General features: G+C 43.9%; 1 protein-coding gene across 7 annotated transcripts in view; it reads right to left on the bottom strand.

The window, feature by feature from the left end:
- Nucleotides 1-14,465, bottom strand: part of pdm3 (POU-domain protein pdm3) — a 190,742-nt gene extending 176,277 nt beyond the window's left edge. For all 7 annotated transcript variants that reach the window (XM_086916951.1, XM_086916952.1, XM_086916955.1 and 4 more), the window contains exon 1: nucleotides 12,497-14,465. The gene's annotated coding sequence lies outside the window, so the exon portion shown is untranslated. The remainder of the gene's footprint in view (nucleotides 1-12,496) is intronic.
- Between the last annotated feature and the right edge of the window lie 4,280 nt (nucleotides 14,466-18,745).

The raw sequence follows: 18,745 nt of genomic DNA, 5'->3' as shown, positions 1-18,745 counted from the left end.
GAGGAGATTATCTGTGGAACGTCAAGTGTGTTCGCGGAGAAAGTTTGTGGAAGCGTCTTGCTTCCAGTAGCTGTAGATTTGATGCAACGTGGAAGGTGAGGATCATTGATGCGAAATATTCGCGAGGGATTCGTAACGCGAGTCGTGTAATTTATAGAATAATCGTCTGTCGCTCGATATCGGTATATCAGAATTATAAATATTCCTCGAGTCTAACATCTTTATTTAAAAAAAAAAAATAATAAGTTACGAACTAGCCAGACAATTTATCTAAATCTGTCAGTCAAGATCATCAGGTGTCAAATCTAAAATAATCTTCTCGCGTTCGAATAGCTTCTGGAAAAGGATTCTTATAACAAGGAATGTAACATAATCCCGAGGAAAGATGATAAAACTACCATTCCTCGTATGAAATCAAACGTCAAATTGATAAAATTTTCTCGAAACTATCACGTCTATTCTCAAAAATAAAAGAAAATTATAAAGTAATAAGAATAGATATTCCGAGGGAATCCAATCAAAATCATTTGTCACGCAAAACGAAAACGATATCAAAATTAAAAATATAAAAAATCCGAGTCGAGTAGTTTTGACACAAAATCTTCGTCCATTACCAATTATATTAAAATTATAAAAATTCCTCGACTTTATTTTACTCTTTTCTTTCTTCATCCCGTCTTCTTCTTCTTCTTCTTCTTCTTCTTCTTCTTCTTTTCACAAAATAAAAACAGATCAAGATTCCGTCTAAATCTTACGAAATATCGAATCAATCATTCTTCGAACGAAAAATAGAGAGAATGGAAAGTTGCGAGTTCTTGCTGTTAACACTGTCGCCCATCCGACGCCTCGAATGAAACTCGAACGAAACGAATCGGTCTTGAGCAATCCTCTCGTTTCGAAGGAGCCCGCTTTTCGACGATCGTGAGCCATGCCTCCAACGAGCCTCCCTTTTTTCCGTTTGCGGTCGTTAATTTCCGTTGGAATCATATTAATCGCTCTAGGGCTGCGCCCATGAAATTACTAGACGCTTTAACCACCGCCTGTCCGGCCCGAATTCGTCCGCAACGATTATTATATCGCATCCTGAGGTATAATGCCGGGTATTCCGAAAGCTAGCCAATTAGTATCGTCGATTTGGATGCTTTAATGAGAGTGCGGTTTCATTAGCGTATCGGCATCGTTCGTTCTCTGCCTCCATCCCTTTCACCCTTCATCTCTCTCTTCTCCCCTCCCTCCCTCTCTCTCTCTCTCTCTCTCTCTCTCTCTCTCTCTCTCTCTTTCCCCCTTTCTCGGTCGTGATACGTGAAACGGAAGGAGAGAATCTTTGCGAAGAAATCGACGGTTGATTACGATCGTTCGTCGTCCGGGTGTCATTGAGTCGTAACGTTTGAAAATTGTTAGGTCCGATACACTCCTCCTCCATTCCGTCGAGAGGCGGTTTCGGTTTTTAAGACAAATGAATTAATCGCCAGTGTAAACCAATCATTTTCGCAATTATACGCGTGTCATTGCAAACTTGTATTGAGAATGAATGTTCGATTTGGTAATATTTTTGTGTTGGTGGTGATTGTTGATATGGAAGTAATGACAGTGAAAAATAATTCGTAGTAATTCTTCTAAGATTGGAGAACGTTAATAATTTTGTAAATTAGCGAAATTAATATTTAATGAAACAAAATTCTTGAATATCGTATCGTTAAATTTAAAATTGGATTAGATTAATTGGTTACAAAGTTTTTCGACTTGTCAATATCCACTTGTAAATACTTTTACTTTCTCTTAGTTACAAATTTTTTAATCATATATTTAAAAACCAAAAACCTGACGATTACTTTTCACCGCGTGACCAATTTAAATTAAACTTATGCACAAAAAGACAAAACTATTTCTCTCGAGGCAACGCTTCTCGACTCTCGACAGAGGGAACAACGAACCCTCGATTGAACCTTGACTTTCCAAAACTAAGAGACGCGGAAGTCCATCCAATCCGGTTAATTCTCCTTTTTAGAAAATGAAGGAGGCTCGATTCTCTCGATCGGGCACCGAGTATCCGCTTTCACCGGGACGCGTCCCGTCGTGTCTTCTCGAGCGATAATTGCTGACGAGGGATCAGCCCAGTGGTGAAAGTCCACGTAATCGAATATGCAATTAAAACACCAGAGACCCATTGATACGAGGATCGGTCGAGTGTCTAGGGAGGCAATTAAAACGCGTGCATTATGCGACGAGCCGTCACGAGCTTGGTCGCGAGCCTCACCCCTTCTTCTACCCCCTCTTCCCGCCAATCGTAGACGTTCGAAACCGACTCCGTCGACTCTGTTTCCTCCTCACTTTCTCTCACCCCTCTTCGCTTCAGCCTCGATATTCAGCCTCTGCGCTTTTTTTTCTTTTTCGAGTTATCCGTCGTTTACCGCTCAGTTCCTCCTAACGTCTAAGAAGTTGGAACGAGGAACGAATACACGAGTATACGAGTTAGGAAGAGGGGAGGAGAGGTAAGAAGCGAGAAGAAGAAGATGATGATCGAGTGTAACGCATGAGAGAGAGAGAGAGAGAGCGTGAACGACGCCGGCAGCAGCAGCGTACAATTAAGGGGGTTGATTGATGTTAATTCAAAGGGTAATTAAGAATGTTGCGCATAAAAATCCGGTAATTTATGGTCATTGGGGATAATTATATGTTGACCAGCTTGTAATTGCAAGCGTTCCGTTGCCTACAACACCGCGTATATAAGCGGCCAGGAATTGCGGGTAGCTCCTTCCTTCGACTGACCGACAACTACTTCTCGAAAGCGTGTATACGTTGCACGGTTTAGAGAACGTGTCTACGCTGCCTTCTTCTCTGACTCCCGCGTCCGCGTGTGGGTGTGTGCGTCTGCGTGCGTGTAGGTGGTTGGCTGGAATATACGGTCTCAGATCGCAGCTTATTATAGGGGCTAGTAGATAAGGTGGGTTTAGAAACAACGGTACGCCTCTGGCCGGCAGCTAGCCTCTCTACATGCTCTCGTAGGCTGCGGTATCGTTCCGTCCCTCTCTCTCTCTCTCTCTCTCTCTCTCTCTATCGCGTATACGTGTTCTCTCTTCAACCGTGGGTAGGTGATATCCGTGTGGCTTTAGGCGTTGCACCACGAGAAGGTGCGTGTAAACCGGCCCAAAATCCTTGCCTCGATTTATGAGAGCGATTCGCGGGCGGAGGCGCGCTTCTAGAATTTTAGGCTCGGTCCAATTCGCGGCGGATACGCGGTACGAGAGCGGCGAACTACGTTTCTTGCTCTCCACGAATGGCTATAAATAACCGTGGATAATCGCCATATGGCCGAGCACGCGAAGAAACAAGTCGGCTTCGTGGCAGACGATCGAAGAAGGGGAGCCACGGATTTTCTGATAGATGCGTCGCACTTCGCGCACGAGACTTCCGGTCTCCGCGGGGTTTCAAGGTCGGAGATAAGCAACGCCTTCTTCGTGAAATTAGTGGATAGGTTTCGTCCTCTTTTGCGGGTTACAGTTGTCGATGATAAGAGGTTATCGATGAGGATCGATCGATCGATCGATCGAAGGGAAATTTTTTAATCGGAAGAAATATTTTTGGAAAGAAATTTGCGGAGGAATTCGTTTTGGTGAAAATTATTTGGCGATGTTGGATCGGTGTTAATGTGAAAATTTGGATCAAGAGAAAGAAAAGGGAGAGGAATATGGAATTGTTCGACGATCTGCGAGGGGGTAGAAGAAGAAGAAAAGATGCAAGAGAGAGAGAGAAGACAGAAGAAGAAGCCGGTATGGGTAACCCTCCTACTTGAAACACGGCCAATAAAATGATCCCAGCGGGACCAGTTGGCAACCGCCCATCGCGACATTGTCCTTGCTTGACTCCTTTTCTTTCTTTCTTTCTTTCTTTCTTTCTTTCTTTCTTTCTTTCCTTCTTTTTTTTTCTTTTTTTCACGATCCCGTAATCAATCGACCAGCCTAATGGCAACGCATAATCGTGGCTTTGTGGCGCCTGGCCGTGCTCATAATGCTAAAGAGGCCGGGCAGAGGAAAAAAAGGAAAGAGAACTCGAACGTATTTCTCTGCGTATGAAACGATTCGATGGGGGGTGACACGAGCTATAGCGATACCCGTGCAAGGTTTTTCTTTTATTTCTATATCTTTTATCAATGCCGTTGCACCATTTTAATGCAGAGTAGGAGGTTAAAAAATATATTGCATCGAGTGATGCAATGATTCCTCTTTGTCGATTCCTCTCCGTTAAATTTATATTCACTGGAAAATGAAACTTTGCTTAAAATCTCAACACGGATATATGTATATATAAATTTTTAATTTTCCATCATCAGACGTAAGCTCAAGATCATCTTAGACCGGATTGGAATTACGAATAACTTGTTCCTGGAGTATAAGAAACGTGATTGTATCGCAAAAGATTTCACTTAATAAATTTCCTTCAATTACATTCATCCACTTCATTCTAGTTCGAATTCAAATCCGACATCTTGCACACATCTTACAAACGCTTCTCCAATAATCTCACCCTTTCTCTCATCCAACTCCTCGAAGCGATCGACTCGACGTCTTTTTCGGTTTCCTTTCATCCCCGTCGTCTCGATCGAAAGCGGAACCCTACCTGAAACCCTACCTGGTCCGTCCCTTCCATCATCATCATCGTGACGATGGAAAACAGGGCATAACGGCGTATCAGAGGCAAAGTCCTCCCAGAATCGTTTCGCTCCTCTGGGGTCTCCTCTCGGCTGGGTATCGAGTGATTCGAATTAATCTTTAACGCGCGTACGTAGGCAACGGTTGGCGGCCACTAAGTGCCGGCCGAGGTAATGGTCGTTTCGTGCGATACCATTCCGTCAGAAATCCGAGGGGCTTTGTCCCGAGTCACGAAACGCGGGGATTAAACGCGAACACAGGCCTGCTAATGCGGCCGTGCGAAACGCCTCGGCCGAGGATAGCAACCGCTGTACGAGTGTGCGGATCCTCGATCGTACGACTATCTATAAATCGACGATCCAAAGGGGATCCCGAATTGACGTCCGAGCGCGCCAAGATTCGGGATTCCGGGAAACCTGGTTGCCACCATGCTTCCGACGTCGGCTGATTGCTCCGCAACGGGTTGAAATTTTGGATGACGATTTACAGGCTTGATTAACGCACAGGGATGGACAGTTGATGGATGAGGGGAGTGAGGAAATTTCTTGTTGTATCGTTTCGAAGCGATACGAATTTCTCGAGAGAGGGTCGGGTTTTTTGCACGTACACGTTCTGATCCGATGAATCTTTGACGAACGAAGTTATTTTGAAGAGAGAGAGAGAGAGAGAGAGATTTCTCTCCCTTTTCTTTAGGTTTTGGATCTTTTTTCTTTTTTTTTTTTTTTTTTTTTTTTGAGAATCGTTTTAGTTAAGACTGGTTTTTAAGAGACGGTATCGGCTTGTTTGACGAACGATTAAGGACGAGGAATATACTGTTATAATTATTAGAAAGCTGCCCGTTGCAATTTTGACTCTTTCCTCGAGGAACGTTTACGAACGTTTTAATCAAATTAGCCTGTTGTGTTTATAGCCTTTGAAAGTATGATTGATATTACATGGAGATAGTAAAAGAAATTTAAACAACTTTCTGATGTTTTAGCGCTTTCTACGTTTGGAAAGAGGAAGTAATAAATATTCGATATTTTAAAACAAGTTGGAATGAAATAACACACGTGTAATTTTTCTACAAATTTTTCTAACTTCGATTTCTCGACCTTTCCAATCACGGGCTAAAAGAAAACACCTATCGCGCCATCCCGCATACAACCGAATCCAATGATACGCATATCAATTCTCAGAAAAACTGCACCACTCGCATAACGATCCAATACATACACACAGAACAGAAAATTGTCCGACAAACGTTTATAATTTGTCACTTTATTCCTCGTAAAACGCGTAAAGTGGCGTAGTAAGTACTTTATTCAAAAACATTTTCCCTGGCATTTCCCCCGAGAAATTAGCCCAATTCGCGAAACGAGACCGCTCGTACGTGGACGCCGCCGATCAAAAGACCGCGGAACGTTGGTCGAGAGAGAGAGAGAGAGAGAGAGAGAGAGAAGGGAGAGAGGAAGGGGCGGCGGGTGGTTTAAGCGAAAATAATCCGTGGAAAAGAGGGGCGTGCGAGAGGTGGCATAATGTGGCGTCAAATTTTGGCATGGAGGATGGAAAATATGATACGATACGAGCCGGGGATACGCGCGTAGGCGCGAGGGGGAGGGGGTGGCCGTCCAGAGGAGCCGCAGGAAGAATATTTCACGTTTTACGGCGCCGGCGTCGTTGGGGTTGCGCCGGACAAAAAAAGTGTCAGCCCGCCGGCTAAATCAGAGCGTGAGTGCATTAAACTCCGAATTACCACAAATAGAACTTTAACCGCACATGCCTATTATAATGGTACCCCCTGCTGAAGATGTATTTACGTACTAAACCGCCTTCGCGGCTCACGCTGAGCCGTTCGGTATTAACATCTGGCCCAGAGACGAGGCTACTCGGTTCATTGGACCCCTTTTCACCGACTTCCAACGGATCGACGGTTATACGCGATATATTCGCATCCGTCCCTCGCTCGATCGAGCTGAAAAATTCCCGGATCCCTGCAAACCTATTTAAGTTTTTCGTCCGAAAGGGGATTACGTTTATTCGGTGAACACTTGTTCGATTTCTTTTTGGGGAGGGGGGAAGGTATGGGATGGGGCTGTAAATGATAATTACAAATTTTTACTCGTCTATCGAAATTTTAAATATTCGAAATTCGTATAAATAATTTCGAAACGTTAAAATTAGATTTACAAGTATGGAGCAACGTCTTGGTCTTTTTTTTTTTTTTTTTTTTTTCTATCTACGATCTCGTGACGAGTGGATGTATTTATACGATGTAGTTTTATTCATTTATGGAAAATTAAAACACGCAGAAGAGCTCATTACCGTGCTCATTAGCCGATTTCATTTTGTATTAATTTTTAATAACTGTGAATGCCTTTTTTGCAACAATGCAACGAGCAATTTGATGATAAGCAAAATGATATGGAATATAATCATATGATGCATTAACGAATGCGTGATGATCATTGCGTAAATGTTCATTCATAAGCTTTAATTATCGCACTAATGAAACGATTCTCATAACACTTGCACTTAATATTATAATAATTCCTGCTCGCCAGAAATTGTAGAGTTATCATCGCGCGTTAAATTGACGAGCGTACAAGTTCAACAGAAATCCTTATCGATCTGGAAAAAAATAAAAACAAACGACGCGCACGGAATATAAACGGATAAGATCGGTCGAGGAAGAAGACACAGGGACGCGAGGAAGGAAAGCGAAGAGGCGGGATCCCATTCTTCGAGGAATTAAAATTCTTCTTCAGGACCCTTTCACAGGCTGGAATCGAGAAGAAGTTCTCAATAGGGCAACGAGGCACGGAAATCTCGGGAGTGCTTTTACACGCAAATTAGGTCTATTAGGAGCGTGGAGCGTACAAAAACACTCGTGCCGCGGCATCACGCTTGTCCCTCGACGTGCACCCGTCCCGTTACGCACGTGCGTGCTCCTTTATGAATTATTAGAATTAATGACACCTCACGCATCGCCTCGCGCTATGGGGCGTCACGTCGTCCAATTGCTTTGCGCCAGGATTTATCCCTCAATGGGATAGAAAAGAACTGCGAAAGGGTTCCGTTTCTTATCGCTTTCGATTATGCTTTTCTTCTTCTTCTTTTCTTTCTTTCTTTTTTTTTTCTTTCTGCCACTTGGCTAAAACGTGCTTATGTCTCGTGAGCGAGCCACAGTAATGGATTTGGTTAAACTGTGCGAGTTTGAAGTTTGAGAAGAATGGGATTGAATTGAGAAAATAATTATATATTAAGTTAAAATTTAATACGTTTGAATTTGTTTCAAAGAAATAAAATAAAATAAAATCTCGTTTCGGAAAAAATGGAATTTCTCCTCGATGATTCAAATTACGCGTGGAGACGTTAATCTTTAATTCGTGAATGTTTTCAACGATGATACGAATTTTTCATAATAAATAGAAATTTGTTAGGATATAAATGATATCGGTAAAAAAAGACGAGTGCTAAATATCGACAACCGAGATTGAATCGCCAAGACGTCAAAGCTTCATATGCACCGATGATATAAATAGTGATCGATCGAAGAAACTCTTGAAAACTTGGATCAAATTGGATACACCCATCCGCTAAGAAGATTAAACATCGAATCGATAAATAGATTCGAATCGGAATCTTTAGCCCGAAACTAAGACTAATAATATTTATCGTTGATAAATTAACTTCCCCGAATTATAGATATAACCATCCGAAATAATTTCCAAATCGGATCTATAAATTTATCCTTCTAAAATGATACTTATCGTCGAAATAATTCAAGGAAAACAGATCGTTCGTTGACGTACGTTCGAGTTCGAGTATCGAGGAAAGAATGAAATTCCAATTTTTCGAACAAGGAGAAGAAAAAAAAAAGAAGAAGAAGAAGAAAGGTTACTCGATCGAGGCTTAAGTAGACGTGTCGGCCGTTTAATAACGCGATATCGCGCTCGAGCACGAAACTGTGGGAAACACTCGATTCACATTTGACGCTCGAAGACGGCTGCGGCGGCGTGTAACTTGCTTACACCAGCGATGATTCCGTGAGTCGATAATCGATGGAGGGCGTCGGATGGAAAATAGAGAAGCAAGGCTACAAAGCGAGCCTGGAAGTGGGTAAGTTGTCGAGCGAAACGTTATCGCGCGGCGGATCGTCGGCAGGGGTTGAATCGGCTAAAAGGGAGCTTGAATGGGGCTGGAAACGGGGGTTGACGAGCCGAGAGGGAGAAGGCGAGACAGAGAGCGAGGATTGAACGGTGGAGGAACGAGGAGAAATGTGCAAGGATTTAAGAAGGGGAAGAGAGAGAGCATCGATTACTTTTCTTGACCTGGACAATATCCGCGTTCTCTCTATTACTCACCGGCCAACCGTTTATTCATACTTTCGCGTTTCTTTTTTTTTTTTTTTTTTTTTTTTCCCTCTTTTTTCCCCCCCTCTGGTGAAAAAGAAGGTATCCATTTCGCGATAGTTTCTCTTTTGAATATCGTTTTAGATGTTAATCCGTCTCTCTTTTTTGTTCGAGTATTTTTTTTTTTTAAATTGTAAACGCATCGTGGATCTATGGAAAAAGTGATAATTTCGAAAACAAATTGTCACTCGAATCGTAAGAAATCGTTAAAAATAACGTTATTTTTGTTGATTATTGAAAAAAACGTACGTGTATTTTTCGTGTAATTAACGTCGAGTACGTTAAAAATGTTTATTCATTTTTTATTCATACTTGTTTCAATCGATAATAGAGTTTCGAAAATTTAATTGTGGAAAATTCATTCACGGACGAAAGTGAACGAGTAAGTATATACAGACATTTATAAACTCGTAAAGGTGAAAATATATTCAATGTTAAAACGAAGAAATTTATATATCCATATACGCGTCCACCTAAATTACCCAAGAAAAACATCCCTCGCCCGACACGTGCCAAAAATCCAAAGCCAAGAGAAACAATTTCCAACCGTTCCCTTTCAATCTCCCCTCGCTGAAAATCGCGAAGCGAAACACCAGAAAAGAATCCCACGACAGATAAGAAAAGCTTTGATTTTCTTTCCCCGGTGTAGAACCACCACCCTCCCAACGATATCGCGAGTCGAGTGGTTTCCTTTGGGATTTTCCGCCTTCGACTCTCCATCAACCGCCACTTTCCTCTCTCTCTCTCTCTCCCTCCCTCTTTCCTCCAGTCCCATCCTCGCCGGGCAAAGCGGTGGCCCTCTCTCCTCGCCCCGCCGATCCCTCGCCGTCCACCCTCCACCTTCCCCCCCGCGCTCCTCTTTCAACCGGCTCGCCCATGGTCCCGAGGCGGCAAGCAAAGAACTCTCTCCTTACCCTCCCCCTCAGTTGCTCGCACTGATTTTCCACCCTCGACGCCACCACTCCGCACACCCTTCGCTCTCCTCCTCTATCCACCACCTTCCTTCCAACCCCCGCGGCGTCACTCTCCGCGCGTAGTCACGCTGCCGGCACGTGCTCCTGTTTACCTCCGCTTCGATCACATGGCCCGTGTGGGTAAACGGCGCGTCGCCGTCCCTCACTGACGGTGTCATTTCATCGAAAATATCTGCGTATGCGCGCCCGGTTAACTCGATTCATGACGAGTGCATGCGTGTTCGACACGCACTTTCGGGCTACCAGCGTACGCGCAACAACGGCCGCCGGATCATTCCGCCGATGATTTCGATGGTCGACCGCGCGCGGTACACCGGCCTCTTTTTCACAAATGGGGTTGGGAGGGTGGGTGGTTGCACGCTCGCGCCGGGTGGTGGAGGGAGGAGGGCAGTCATCGAATTGGTGTAATGAAGAGGTTGCGCGCCGCGTGCGTCGATGGTAGTCGAGGTTTAGAGCTCCACGATGACGTTACGAGTCATTTCCCTCGCGGATTATTATTTTTCTCTTTCTCTCTCTCTCTCTTTTTTTTTTTTTTTTTTACTCCATTTTCCATTCCAGTGTTTGGATTTTTGTTTCAAGGGTGAAAGTGATGTTTCGATGACGATTGGATACTTTCGAGTCATATCGTTCGTTGTTTTACCCTGTATTTTTATTTTTTTTTTTTTTTTTTTTGTTTTGCGTTTTCTTTCAAACGTGTCGAGAGAGTGGAAGAGATTTAGGAAACTTTGAAAATTTTGTTCTTTGCGCTTTTCATCGATGTTGGATGAATTTCTTTTTTTTTTTTTTTTTTTTTTTTCTCTCTCGAAGAATATCGAGAAAGAAACGGACGAGGACTTTGAGATTAACGGAGCGATACTTTGGATTTTATGGATTTTTTTTTTTTTTTTTTTGCGCTTCTTAAGATAATTTTTGCTCTTTCTTTTTTTTGTTGGAAAGAGAAATAATACGTTATTTGATATATAGGGGAATGAGATGATAAATTATGAGAAGAATTGAGATATGTCTACATTTACTTTTTGTTTGGAAGAAAAACTTCATTTTGACATTTTTATTACAAGGTGGTCGAAAGAAGATAAAAATAAACGACATCCGGTAGAATTTTATGCTGCAGAAATCGCTGAACATTATAATTGAAGTCTAAACAAGAATTACGACGAGAAATCAGGGAATCCTATCGATAAAAAAAAAAAAAATAATAGAATTTTCCTGTTAGCGAGAAACTTCCTCTTATTAAAAATGTCATAATACGCTATATCCGTCGATGAAAAATAATTGAATTTTTTCTTTCTTAACGGAAGAAAACATTTTTTCCAAAAAATTCTACGCATAAATTCCACTACTTATCTACTATATTTTTTTACGAATGACAAAACTTTACAACTAAACAAAAATTCAACGAATCCTTCATACACATACTTATACAATTTCACACGTTTTTCCTTTACGAAACGCTATATCTTTCAACGAAAAATAGAATAATTTTTCCAAATCTTTCGGTTAGCTTCCTCCCTAATTTTTTCCACAGATTATTTTCACAGAAACTTCGTTATTTGGAACGTCACGGAAGATAGAAGAATCTGGACAAATCGAGTCGAATGACAAAAATAATCAAAATATTCCTATTGCCTTCGAAAGTAATTGGGAATTAGAGAACGCGAAACTCGAAACGAATCGAAGGTTAAAAAAATCACGACGGGTTGCGTACACGTATATCTGGTCGATCTTTTAATTAGCATTTTCAACTCGCACCGGACACAGACGTGTACGCGATCGAGCATAATTATCACCTTAATTATTAGAACGCAGCTAAGTAGCCGCGGGGAATTATCACCGGGCACTCGAGGGCGAAGCCAACGCGGATACCCAGCGCCTGTTTCAATCTCTCGCTAGCCGACATTCCCGCGTGGCCAGGCCCCCGAGTAACTTTCTTAATTACAGAGATTAACTTCATGCTATCGGGGCAACGATTATCGCTCGCGAGCCTCGCAATTGCCTGGCCAGATATAAATACACGGCTGGATCGACCGGACCGAATTTTGATGGAAATATATTATTCCCTTCCCTTTCGACTACCATCAATTACCAACACCGATTATATACCTTTTCTATTAGAGATTGATCGGTAGAACGGATCAAATCTCGCGGGTATTATCTATAAATTAATCTTAACAAAAGAACGAAACGTTTCTTCTCTCATCGTCGTCGTCGAGTAAAGTTAAATTCGTAGGTGGGTTTAGATTTTTCTATAATTTACGTATAAACGATATAGAGTAACCTGTTTCCAATCTCTGTAAATAATTACCCCGCTCGGGATTACTTTTACTCGAACACACTCGTCGATATTCCCATCCCATCGGAGTGGAAACTCGGTCTCGAAAACAGCTCGACGACAGCTCGTCTAATTATTATTCCGTTATCCTATTATCCCTGTATTATTCCAATACGGAACGAACGGGAAAGTTTGAAATGCAAAACTCACCTGAAGCGACCTGTGATTGTTGTACGTGGGACGTCGTCCTGACGCGGGTACTCTCGACTTCTTGCTATATTTATTCACCTCGATGCCACCTGCTCGAACGAACGCCTCTCCGAGTATCTCTCTTCGTCCTTCCCCCAGTCTGAACCCGATCGATCTTCCTCCCTTCCTTCCCTTTTTCTTTTCCTCCGATCCAAAACACCAACGATTCGGCCCTTTACCGCTCGATCTTTCGCCGTGCTCACCTCTGTCCCCTTCCTCCTTCCCTTATTTCACGATCCACCGGTAATTTTCCAACGACGAGCAGCGACGACAACAACAGGCAACAGCCCGGATGGCGACGGTGGACCGACGTCGACGGACAAACGATTCACAAATACATCGACCGCCGGTGACATCAGCCTACTTAATTACGCCGGGTAATTGTGAGTAATTAGGAGCGATTAAGAAGCAAACAGTTAATTGCTCGCGATCCCGATAAATATACTTCGTCGCTCGATTCCTTCTCTCCTTCCTTCTCGATCGTGCCCGGAACGAATTCCAATTCTAGAAACGTGTTGTCACACCCTCTTGCCAACCCTCGATTCGAAAGAAAAAACTCACGATCACGTATTTCTATTTATCGTATCCGCGCCACACGGAGACAATATTACGAATCCCGTGAAATATGAACGGCAACGGTGAGTTCAGCTCCTCTCCTCGGAGATAGCGCGTGGCTCGAATGTGTGAAGCGCGCGAACACGAACGAGCGTTCCTTTAATGTGATTTTAATTATTCTATTTGTCAGGCGATGTGCGCGTGGAGCGTGGTTATCGCGCGCGATTCCACGCCGGGGGAACACGGTCGAGGGAAACGACGTGGTCACGTGCGTGTCGCAATTATCCCGCAGCGATAATTAGAAGTTTGTTAGAGGAAGAAGAAGTCCGGACAAGTCCTTGTATCGTCGTCACTTTTATCGTTGAACCAAAGCGGAGTCGTTAGAAACCGTGGATGATACCGAGCGCCTTCTCCCTGCGATTGGCCAGAGCACACCGTACACGTACGCACCATGTACACGCGAAGAGTAGGTAGAGTAGGTAGATAGAGGCCGTTGATCAATCTTTCGCAGAATGTCTACGTTTATTGCCGTGCAATTAACTCGGCCACCACCTGTCCGTAGCACCTGCCACGTTTAGTGCCTCCCGCACGTGGCCCTCGCGATAATATATTTTCGACAGTCTTCGAGCGTACACGTGAACCCTTGGCCCCTCGTAATTCACTCACCGAGTCCACCGAAATAAGCCAGTGAGTGGAATGAGTCCTGTTCGGCCAAGCCCACGGGTCAATCGATCCGGACGCGCACCGGTAGTCTGTGCACGTAGCGGTCGGACAATGGACACTTATTCCACTGGACGCGTCACAGCCGTTTCGTCGCTTCACTGTTACCGTGTTCATCCAACGACCAACAGTCAGGAATCCGTGTCTTTATATGTATACGTGTATATGTATATGTATATATATATATATACATATGTGAGTGTATATATATATATATATATATATATGTATATATGTATATATGACGTGTTCCTTCGGTGCGTCCACGTGCCGACTGGCGCACGCACCTCTACGCTCTGATTCCCTGATCACTCTCGAACTCACACACTTGCCGATCACCGTCGTCGCGTTTCACTTGTTTAACTTCCTCCACTTTTTATTTATTCCTCTCTACTCTGCATCCCGAGATCCTTTCGCGTATCCCTTCTCACTCGCACCAGGATCCGATTCGAATACCGTTGGACTGGTTGGATGATGGTGGACTCTCGATCGACGGATCCTTAAAATCGATCGATAGATCGGTGAACGACGATCGAACGAATTGGTCGAACGATGGCTGGATAATCGGATCCCCTCTGCCCTCGTGTCGGTGGCAGCGTGGTGTGCACGTTGCGCGGTCGAAGCTCGGCGCGAAAACTTGGACCTGAATCCTGACGGTCCGCAGTCTGGCTGCGTAGTGGCCCCGCTGTTGAGCCGAGGGAAGGCAACCCGCCGTGGCTTCTCTCCCGCCTAGCCGCCAGCCAATGCTGGCTGCTGTTGGTAGGGGTAACGTGGGCGGTCCGGAGGGCGGTCCCGATGCGCGGAGGTGGTCCGCGAGTTACTCGCGGGATCCCGTTGTTATGATTGTTATGAGTGTCCGAGCTGCCTCCAGCGAGCTGCTTTGGGGGTGGAACGCGGCAAGCGAGAGGGACCCGCGCGCTCTTCTGTCCCCCTTTTTCCATCCTGCTGCCCTCTCTCCCTCGCTCTGTAATATAACCACCACGAGCTCGAACGAGCTCGTAACCGTGATGCAAATCAGCCCGACGGGGCTGAAGAGTACTTCGCCGGGGATGCCCGGGAGGAGCGATTGCCGCCAAGGACCCCGATCTCTCCGTCACCCACCGGTCTTCTCGGCGCAAGGGGACACCGGTTGACACCGCTTCTTAACGATGTGATTTTAAGGATCGGGGGAGGATAGGATAGGATTTTCTTTTCTTTTCCTTTCTTCTGCCGAGTTCGTTTCGAAAGATGGACGATTGGTAAGAAAAGTGGGTGGTGGACCGATTCTCTAGAACGGTTCCATTGGTTTTTGCTTGTCAATTTTGGGGGGAGAGATGAGAATGAGGGATTATCGAGGGTGATTCTGTGTAGATCCTGTGAGATTTAGAAAGGGGAAGAAGAAATGGCGCGTGTAATGGAATTAGGTGAATTTGGGGTCCAAGTGTTTTAGATTATTTTATTTTACCGGGTTTCGATCGAATTTTTAAGCAGACGATCGTGAAGGCATCGGCTCTCATATCGGTTAAAAATGGCGGAGAAAAAATGGCACTTGGACTGGATTTAAGTGAATTCGATGTCCGTGTAATTTGAGATGTCATATCATGTTTCGTGTAAACGAACTTGGAGTCCATGTAATTCGATATCCCTTTTTTTGCTCTATTCGTTGAATACAATAAGTAGATGATACTTTGACTCAAGTTTCAAGTGATACTTGTAAACGAAAAGAATACTTTGAATGATGAACTTGGACTTCGTAAATTATAAAATATTCTAATTTTTTCTCTCTTTTTCTCTTTCTTTGAATTTTATTATTTGCGAACACAATAAAGAATTCTTTTGCCCAAAGATTTCAATCAGACTGAGAATTTAAAATATTTATAGAGTTAAAAACTATTTTATTTATTCGAGATATTATTAAAAGTTCCTAACTCTGTCTTTTACAAATCCTCGAGAAATCTTTCACGCATAATTTCTACATTTCGCAAAATTATTTCTCACCAATTGTCCATATTCCTCAAGTATCTATCCAATCAATTGGTAGTCACACACGTAGCCCAATTACATATACGGTCTGTCGGTCCGATAGGCCTCGGTGGTCATTAATTTTGATAAATCATCGTACACAGAAGTCGGAGTTCGTCGACGTTGATCCACTGTCTCATTTATCTTCAGGGGCGCGATGAACCCCGTGGCTGGTAATTGCAACGCTACGAACCGATAACGCGCCATTTTCGTTTCGTTCTGCCCCCTTCCGACCCGAATAACGGTTCCCAGTTTCAACCTTTGTTCCAAGCTGCAAGACGAATTCAAAAGTTCGAGTCTCGTTAAGTGACAGGTGCGTACATCACGAAATTACCCCAATTTAAGATACTTTACACGCGAACCTTGTATCAACGTTAAAACCTTTTTACGTTCGTTACTGTCGTCAGCTCGACAAAATAAATAAAAAAAAAACGATGGAAATATGTATCGAGGAAGAACGATCGGTTTGATGATGAACCATCGGGAAAAAATAGGAAACGAAATGATTCCTCTTTACTTCGACACACGAAACGAATGAAATAACGTAAGGTTTGAATTTTCATCGTGTACAGTGATCGCGTCGTGTTAGAAAAGAAATATGTCGCTATACGTATTAAAATGCGTCAATCTGGTAGACGAATCTGAAGTATTACGCTTTCCATAGGATGTAAATCTTTCGAAACTTTTTTTCTTTTTCTCTTTCTTTTTTTTTTTTTTGCTCACAGTATGGCACCGGACGAGTATAATCGTTTCGTGAATATATTACGCGTGATTTATACATTTTATCTTTGACTCGGCCTGTATACTTACACGTTGATTATTTCCGCCATCTGTCGCGCCGAAATCGTTCTTCTGAAATTAATTTTTTCACGAAAAAAAAAAATTCTTTCTTGTCTTTCATTCATCGTTGGTAAAATTTTGTTATTCGATAAGAGATATAAAGATTTTTTTATACGATTCTTTTATTGCTTTTCTACGATCCATCTACGCGTGAAAATATTCCTGAACGGTGAATTTCATGTAAATATAACTGTGTGTTTCGTTACTACGCAGCCTTTATTAAGTCCAAATTTTACCCCTTTTGAGCGACGAGCTACCCTCGTCGGCGCCACTATTACTGTCCGCACCCTCGGTGTTTTAATGTTCTCCCCTCAATTTCTCCAACATCGACCTCGACAATATTCTGTCGTGATTCGACCCTTAGAGGCGCGTCCTCCGCTACAAATACATTTCGGCTGAAACATCGCCCGAAGATACCGGAGTTCTTCCAGTTCGCTCCTCTTCCAGCCTACCGCCTATGTTGGTCACGCTAGCTAACAGTAAATTATTGTACTCCTTTACGTGCCGCCCCTCGCTCGCCATCGTGCTGATATCGATCGTGAAACCGCTGATTAGGTCTGGTAATTCCTAATGAGAGCCCTTTCGATTCGGTCATCCGAATCGAAATTATCCGATCGAATCGATAGCGATTACTATCTTTTGTCAGAGTATCCACATCTTTCTTCATTATCCATTATCGTACGAGTATCGTAAAAATTTTACAGGTATCAAGTGTCGTAAGTTTCAAGGATTTATCGTTAATACGATAAATTCGATGCAGTTAATCGTCAAATATAATTCATATCTATCAAAGACAGTATCTATTGAAAAGAAAAAAGGATCGTGAGAAAGTGATAAACAATAATTGAAAATCAATTATTTTCCAAATTTTAACAAATAAAATAATCCTCATAAAATTCTACCGCAATAAAAACAATTCTCTTTCAAGCGAAAATTCCCTCTTCAAAATATATCTCGCACGACACCCCAAACCCCGTTAAACCGAGCGACCTAATATTCCCAAAGAAACCCGACCTTCCACCTGTTCCTCCATCCCTCGAACCCCGCACACGACATTGACGAAAGTACGCGCGTATCTTTTCCAGGAAATATACGAGGAAATGAATGAATCCTCCCGTCCTTCTTCCACCCGAGGGTCCACGTGCTTTTCACATATAACTCGCCCCCGTGGAGGCAGGAGGTGTATCCCAGCTGGTGGTTGAAGTTGTAGGAGCCGGCAGGATGTGGGTCTCTACTCTCTCTCCGGGTATTCCTTCCATCCCACTTCCACCACCGTCTTCCTCGTCGCTCGGCCACTTCGCCACGTCCTTCTTCCGCCGATAGCCACCCTCCTCGTCCCGCTCGTTCGGCCTTCCTCTCAGCCGGTTCGCTCGTGCTTCTCTCCCTCACCCTCCCTCGCGCTCCTTGCCGCACATGCCGACTCACCCTCTCCGTGCTGCACGGAGAGAGGGGAGGGGTGCTCCGTCTTTCTACCCCGTCCCACCGGATCGATTAAAACTACAAAGTGTTGCCTCTCCATCCGTTGCTACGCTCATTCGTGGTCGACTACATTGCTCCGCCACTCTCCTGGCGGCACTGGGTTACCAACTCTTTCCCTACTGCCTCTGGCCCTCTGTCTTTCCCGCTTCTCCCCTTCTTCTTCCATCCTTCTTCCTCCCTATCGTCGCCTTTCCACCACCTACCACCTACCCTTTCCAACGTGTTTTCTTTTTCCTCTTCCTTTTTTTTTCCACTCTATCCTCTTCTTTCCTTTCCTTTCCCTTTTCCCTCTCCCTTCTCCTTTTTCTTCTTTCTTTTTTTTTTTCCTCTCGTCCTTTTATCGGCAGGATCTCCGTATTCATGGGCGTCCGCTCCGCTTCCTGATAATCTCCGCGTAAAACTTCTCCGTCCCGACGGGATTGCCTTCGCCAACGCGGCCACGGGACCCTTCCTCCTCTCTGTTTTCCCTGTGGCGTGCCGCCGACGATCGGACGTTACCTCTCTCTCTCTCTCTCTTTCTCTCACCCTCTCCCTGGGATCCACTCCTCTTCCAGCCGAACGGATGCTAATGATCTTACCCGTGACTTCGTCGTCGCCCTCTCTTTCTCTCCTCCC

Source organism: Apis florea, unplaced genomic scaffold, assembly GCF_048593485.1.
Source record: "Apis florea isolate Af1SG1 unplaced genomic scaffold, ASM4859348v1 contig_3810_pilon, whole genome shotgun sequence".
Taxonomy (NCBI): Eukaryota; Metazoa; Arthropoda; class Insecta; order Hymenoptera; family Apidae; genus Apis; species Apis florea.
The sequence above is the reverse complement of the archived record's forward strand: the minus strand, read 5'-3'. Positions and strand labels throughout refer to the sequence as shown.